This window comes from Nannospalax galili, unplaced genomic scaffold, assembly GCF_000622305.1.
Source record: "Nannospalax galili isolate Female #2095 unplaced genomic scaffold, S.galili_v1.0 scaffold54, whole genome shotgun sequence".
In the NCBI taxonomy this organism is placed as follows: Eukaryota; Metazoa; Chordata; class Mammalia; order Rodentia; family Spalacidae; genus Nannospalax; species Nannospalax galili.
Genome location: NW_008341028.1, coordinates 8,385,142 through 8,392,486, shown reverse-complemented (window position 1 = coordinate 8,392,486; position 7,345 = coordinate 8,385,142). Strand labels below are relative to the sequence as shown.

General features: G+C 40.6%; 1 non-coding gene across 1 annotated transcript; it reads left to right on the top strand.

Moving 5' to 3' along the window:
• The first annotated feature begins 2,424 nt into the window (after positions 1 to 2,424).
• LOC115070959 lies at positions 2,425 to 2,588 on the top strand. Its single transcript, XR_003850066.1, has one exon. It is a non-coding gene; the product is annotated as a U1 spliceosomal RNA (small nuclear RNA).
• Positions 2,589 to 7,345: the final 4,757 nt, after the last annotated feature.

Sequence of the window (7,345 nt, the reverse complement as noted above, 5' to 3'; positions counted from 1 at the left end):
AAAGAAAAGTAGCCAGTTTCATGGCCAAAAGTCAAAATGTCCTTGGGCCTGTTAGCAAAATATTCTGTTCCAAAGACCAAAAATGTCAAAAGTATTTGGGAGCTTGTATCTAATCCTTCAAAGATTTTAGGGTTACCTCTTCAGAGGGGGGAATGTTAGAGTACCCAAAAGCCCCATCAAAATAAATAAATGAAAGAAGAAAAAAAAAAAAGAAAAAAGTGACGGGGAGATATGGGAGGTGTTGGAAGGGAGGGAGTGGGCATGGATTTGATCAAAACACTCATATGCATGTAGGAAATGCTCAATAAAGTTTTTGCAAAAGTTAAAAAAAATGAAAAACTGTAAGAAAAAAAAGAAAGATGAAATAATACAAAAAGGGCAGTGCTTAGGTCAGGTAAGAATTTGATAAAATTAACTAACTCCACATATTTATAAAGGGGGTTCTATAATGCTTGTGAAACAGTAAGAACAAAGAAGAAAGTAATTGTTGAGACTCTGTTTAGACATTTGCATAAGGTAGAGACCAGGCCTTAAAATCTATGAGAACTTTGTTTCATGCTTGGCATAAACAAGCAGGAACTGAGGTCTAAAGCAAGCAGATCCCCATAGAAGGGGTTAGAGACCAGCTCAATATACACTCAATAAAGTAGGGGAGGAGATGAAGTAGGCTTATCTTAGGTGAGGGCAGCTCTTCTCTGAAAACACTCAGGATCCTAGAGTTTCTATGGGCTCTACCTGCTGATAGTTACAGTTTCAGAAATTAAAAATGAAGGGGCCAGAAAGATAACTGTGAAAAAAAGTTCCCAGAGAAACTGTATCTTAAAACTGAACCCTTTGCAAAGACTGATTAGAACTTTAGTCAGTGTGGAGAGTTTGGAATGCTGCAGGTTCAAAGCCTAATCACAATTTGTCTTGGGCTATCTTTAGCCCCTCTGATTAGCTACTCCTTACCCACCTGTATCTGACTTTACATCTGTTACTAACAGATAAAAACCTCTGGGAATGTATTAGTAGACCACCAGCTTCCACCAACCAAAAGACTAAGTGTCATCAGACAGTGTCTGAGGCCTATAGCTGAGGTCTCCTTTTTGCTGTAACTGCCTACTTAATGTTTCCACCAATGTATTAGAAAAGCGTTTTGATGTATGACTTTTCTTTGTTCTGTTACTATTGTTTTCTTTCTTTCTTTCTTTCTTTCTTTCTTTCTTTCTTTCTTCTTTCTTTCTTTCTTTCTTTCTCTCTCTCTCTCTCTCTCTCTCTCTCTCTCTTTCTTTCTTTCTTTCTTTCTTTCTTTCTTTCTTTCTTTCTTTCTTTCTTCTTTCTTTTTAATGGTCTTTTTGAGACAGGGTCCAGCTGGCCTGGAACTCTGGAACTCACTATGTAGACCAGACTGGCCTTGAACTCTCAGAAATCTGCCTGCCTTTGCCTCCCAAGTGCTAGGATTAAAGGCGAGTGCTACCACGCCCTGCTGTTCTGTTACTATTTTAAAACTATATGAAACTTCTTCCACACTGGAACATGGAATTTGGGCTAACCTGAATCTGTGTTCCTGGTCCATGGTCACTCATATTTGGCTCCAGAATAAACTATCTCTTATCCCCTTCAAGGTTAAGTGTTGTGCTTTTGTGTCCACAGCTCACAGGGAAAGGTGCTTGCCAAGCAAGTGTCATGACCTGAGTCTGATCCTTGAAACATGGTGGAAAGAAAGAGCTGACTCCTGCAAGTTGTCCTCTGATCTCCACACAATAGTGTGCATATACACACACATACAAAATAAATAAATGTAAGGAAAAAAAGGGGCTGGAGAGATGGTTCAGCAGTTAAGGGCAATGACTGCTCTTGCAGAGGACCCAGATTCAGTTCCCAGCACCCCTATGGTAGCTAACAACCCTCTGTAATTCCAGTTCCAGGGGATTCAACGCCCTCTTCTAGCCTCTGCAGGCATTGCATGTGTGTTGTGCACTTACATACATGCTGGCAAAACACTCATACATGTAAAATATAAATTTCTTTTTGGTATTTTTGAATAAAGGTCTCTCTGTATCCCCAGCTGGTCTGGAACTCATTATATAGACCAGACTGGCCTCGAACTACTAGAGCTCTTCCTGCCTTTGCCTCCCAAGTGCTAGGATCAAAGGTGTGCACCACTGTGCCTGGCCTAAATTTTTTAAAAAAAAATTAAAAATGAAAACTGAAGTAAGTATAAGAGTGCAAGCATGCCAGACATGTGAGTTTGAGGTCAGCCTGGTCTACACAGAGAACTCCAGGCCTGCTGGGGCTACAGGAAAACCCTGTCTCAAACGACTAAAACAAAACAACAACAACAAAAGCGTGCAAGCACACAATCCCGGGATTTGGGATGCTAAGGCAGAAAGACAATGAATTTCAGGCCAGCCTGGGCTACACCACAAGTCCTTGTTTCGAATACTTACCTGGCAGGGGAGATACCATGATCGTGAAGGTAGTTTTCCCGGGGTGAACCTTATCCTTTGCACTCCAGATGTGCTGACCTCTGCAACTTCCCCAAATGTGGGAAACCTGACTGCATAATTTGTGAGAGTGGAGGATTGCTTTCACTCTCACCCTTAGAGAAAGAGAGAGAGAAAGAAATAACTTGTGTTTAAAAAAGTCAAAAAGAACAATAAATAAATAACAAAAATTTACAAGATTTTGTAGTTGTTTTTTGAGATAAGATCTCACTATGTAGACCAAGTTGCTCTTGAACTTTTTGCCATCTTTCTGCCTCTGCTTCTCCAGTACTGGAATATAGGCCTGGACCACTACTTTCAGGCCTTTGATCCCAGCACTCAGGAGACAGAGGCAGGCAGGTCTCTGTGAAATTGAGGACAGCTTGGTCTACATAGCAAGTTCCAGGGGCTACAGGGAGACCCTGTCTCAAAAAGACCAACACACACACACACACACACACACACACACACACACCAAAACAAAAATAAAATAAAGGAACAAAACAACTTTAAACCGAAAACAAACAACAACAATAAATATCCATTGGTCTATCTTGAACATTTCTTTTTTTAGATGGAGAGAGTTTCACTATGTTGCCCAGGCTGGCCCCAAATTTCTCTTCTTAAGTGATCCTCTTGCCTCAGCTTCCTGAATATAGATGTATACCACTTTGCTCTCTCTTTCTCTCTCTCTCTCCTTTTGGAGACAGGGTCTTCCGGTAACCTAAGATGACTTAGAACTCACTATGAGACCAAGCTGGCCTGGAACTAACAGAGATCCACCTGCCTCTGCTTTCTGAGTGCTGGGATTAAAGGGGTGTGCCACCACTGCACTTTAAACGGATCATTTTATTCATGTGTATATGTTGTAATGTTATGCCTTTGTCACTTGAAACAAAATTGGTTGAATGAATTATGTAGATGTTTCAAATATTGCCATATTTTATTTATGCTTTTTACATTATTTATTTGCTGTGTGTATGTGCATGTGTGCACACTGAACTCATGTAGAGGTCACAGGACAACATGCAGTAGTTGGTTCTCTCCTTTCATCATATGGGTCTCGGGGATCAAACTCAGGCCATCAGGCTTGGTGCCAAGTGCCTTTACTTGCTGAGGCATCTCACTGGTCCCAGCATATTTTATTATACAACAGCAAAAAATCACATTTGTTGGGGCTGGAGAGATGACTCAGCAGTTAAGAGCACTGGCTCCTCTTGCAGGGGACCCGGGTTTGATTCCCAGCATCCACACAATGGCTAACAACCATTTATAACTCCAGTTCCAGAGGATCTGATGCCCTCTTCTGGACTCCTTGGGCACTGAACACACATGATGCACTTACATGGCAGGCAAAATACTCATACCCATAAAATAAAAATAAGGGGTTAAGAGCACTGGCTGCTCTTGCAGAGGACCCGGGTTTGATTCCCAGCACCCACATGGTGACTAACAACCATCCATAACTCCAGCTCCAGGGAATTCAATGCCTTCTTCTGACCTCCAAAGACTTTGGATGACACTGATGCACCGACCTACATGCAAGCAATACATTCATACACATAAAAAATAGAATAAAAAATTAAAACAAATACATTTTTAAACATATTCAGTAACAATTTCCAGAGCAAAGATACATCTCTTTCAAAAGTGGCTATAAATTTTTAGGTTCACAGTTGAATTAATACAGTTATACAATATTGAACTCAGTATAAACCCTATAAGACATAAAATTGAATGAGCTTTTAACCTTTAAAAAAGATCTCTATTTCATTTTAAAATGTACTGTTTCCTACAGAAAGACTCATTTGTAATGCTACTATCACTTAGATGTTTGCACATGCATCTCTAATCTCTATGTATCTGATTATTACTAGTCACAGTTGGTTACACTTGGATCTTTGGCACCTGAGTATGTATATAAAGTCATCAGCTAGATTTCAATGATAATGTTTATCACCTCTACTAATTAACATGAAGTGAAGTTTTATGCTTCCTCCTCAAATATAACTCGTTTTTTATTTGTTGATTTTTTTTGTGTGTATATATCATACAGAGCATCCCAAACAATTTTATTCATCTATATACCCACTTGCCAAATGGCACCTTCCCATAGCCTCCCCCCACCCCTGCACTGGAGCCCATGTACTCTGTCATCACTGTTACTGTCCACTGTGTTGTTGGTGCCCCCAGCCATTCCCCAGTGCTTGCCCATCTGCTGAACCTAGTCAGCCTATCTAGAGCTCCTTGTTTTAGGAAGATCAGCTGCTCTTCATCTAGCAGCAATCAGTTGTCTATTCCTTAAATAAGATTGGGGTCTGCTGTTCATTTTCCCAGTTCTATGCTGGGCTACTGTCTGGGAGCCTTTTGGGCTGCCCTGGCCAACAACTCAAAGGAAGGTATCTCCTGTCTGGCATCGTTTCTGGTTATGTAGAGCTATACATATGGACTCTTAAAAAATTTATATTGACCCCTTTTAATCTTTGGTTATACTTTCCTTTTGGTTGTTTAAGACCCTACAGTTGGCCCAGATAAACCAATTTATTTTTACTCTTAAGGTCATTTAAGGATCTGTTCCTCGGGGGTCACATGGGCTTGGGAGGAGCCCCTGGCTCCATTCTTTTACCAGTTCCGTCTAGTGAAGATAAGTCAAAGGTCCTGCTTGATCATGGCTGGCTTCACTTGGAAGCATGGAGGAAATGTTTCCTCTCTGTTGACCCTCCTCTTTGTAGACTGGACACTGGTTCAAATCTATCAAGTGGGGTCTCCATGGCCTCCTTGATCAAGAGGAAGGTGACTCACCACAGTTACAGGGCATTTTGAGAGATGCTCATAGTCCCCTGGAACTTAGTTGACCTAGGAGGGCAAGGAGCAAAAACCGTCCTTTATGTCCCTCTGACCAAATTAGTATAGGCCTCAAAGTATGACTGTTAAACATCCAAGAACGTTCCACCAGCCTGGTACTTTTAATTACCATGTGCCATGTAGATAAAGCTTGGGCAAAGACCAAACATTCTCAGATAAACCTTGCCTAGACATATATTATATTCCTTGATCTGGTTGTATGTATAATTTGTCAGTAGGTTGTTGGACTGATATGGTTCCCTCTGTTTTTTAATACTATCTAGGCATTATCTCTCTCTCACATTGTCTAACTCTTCCACCATGGTTTCCCCATTTAAGGTGCCCCCATTTTTTCCATTTCTCTCTTAATAATACCCTTTTCCTATGGTCCCACCTCTCTTGAGCTCCTTATTTCTCTTTATCCCCTAAGTTCTTTGTATAACCTTCCCTTCCCCCTCCCCTTAAAATAAAAAAAAGAATAAATATTTTTTTTAAATCACATTTGTTGATATCCCTACTAATCTCATGAGGGCTGCTAAGTATTTATTGGAAAGCTGCTGTTCCCAACAGCAAAAGTTTTCCAAAGGTCTAATTTCCCATTAAAAACTTGAATTTTATCACAGGAAACAAATATAATCAGTTATGCTCCTTGAAGTGACCAGCTGATTCTGTGTTTAATAGAATATCTACCAAATACTTAGCTCTGAATAATAACCACATTTCATTAGTCTCAAGTTTGTCCAAGTTAAAATGATGTTCCAGGAAAAAAGTGGGCAATTTGGTCTGAAAATCACAATGCTTGTATAAGATCTTTTCCACTGCTCTTGAGGATTCAGATCTTTTCAGTTTCCATGTCATCAAGCATGTTAGCATTTGTTTATTTTTGTAAAGATTTTTATTTACTTATTTATTGATCTTTTCTTTTTTTTTGAGACAGTTTCTCCATGTAGCCCCAGCTGGCCTGGAACTCACTATGTAGACAAGGCTGGCCTCCATCTCACAAGGATCTATCTGCCTGCCTCTGTCTCCCAAGTGCTGGGATTAAAGGTGTATGCCACCATACCTGGCTTTATTTTCACTTATGTATTCTTTCTTGTGTGTGTCTGTATGTGGGTATGTATTTGTATGTGCAGGTGCCTGCAGAGGTAAGAGTCATTGGATACCCCTGAACTTGAATTATAGGAGGTTTTGAGCCACCCATTGTGGGTGCTGGGAACTGACTGGGGTCCTCTGCAAGAATAATATACTCTCTTAACTGGTGAGTCATCTCTCCAGCTCCCAGGCTAGCATTTAAAAAAAAATGTGCTATACTAAAGGATCAACATTTAATAAAATTTACAATGCAGTATTGTTTTACTGCTTCATTAAAGATTTCTCTTTTTTTCTTTTTTTGTTTTGCTCTGTTTTTCTGAGACAAGACCTCTCTGTAGCCCCAGATGACCTGGAACTTGCTACGTAGTCCAGGCTGGCCTCAGTCTCACAGAGATCTGCCTGTCTCTGTTTCCCTAGTGCTGGGATTAAAGGTGTGCACCACCAACCTGGCTATTCTTTTTAAAAAATATTTTATTATTTTATTTTATGTGTATGAATGTATTGCCTGCATGTGTGTGAGTGCACCTGTGCCATGCAATGCCCACAGAGGTCAGAAGAAGGCATCAGGTCTCCTGGAACTGAAGTTACAGACAGTTCTTAGCTGCCATGTGGGTGCTGGGAATTGAACCCGAGTCCTCTGCAAGAGCAGTCAGTGCCCTTAACTGCTAAGACATCTCTCCAGCCCCCCCTTTTTTAAAAAAAATTTAAAATAATGTGTATATGTGTGTTAATATGTACATGTGAGTGCAGGTACTTGAGGAGTCTAGAAGAAGGCATCTGATCCTCTGGAGCTAGAGTTACAGGTGGTTGTGAGCCATGTGACATGGGTGCTGGGAATGGAACTTGGATCCTCTGGAAGGATTTCCAGCCTTCCCACCTTTTAAAGATTTGAGACAAGGTCTCATGTAACCCAGACTGACCTCAAACTTGCTATGTAGCCA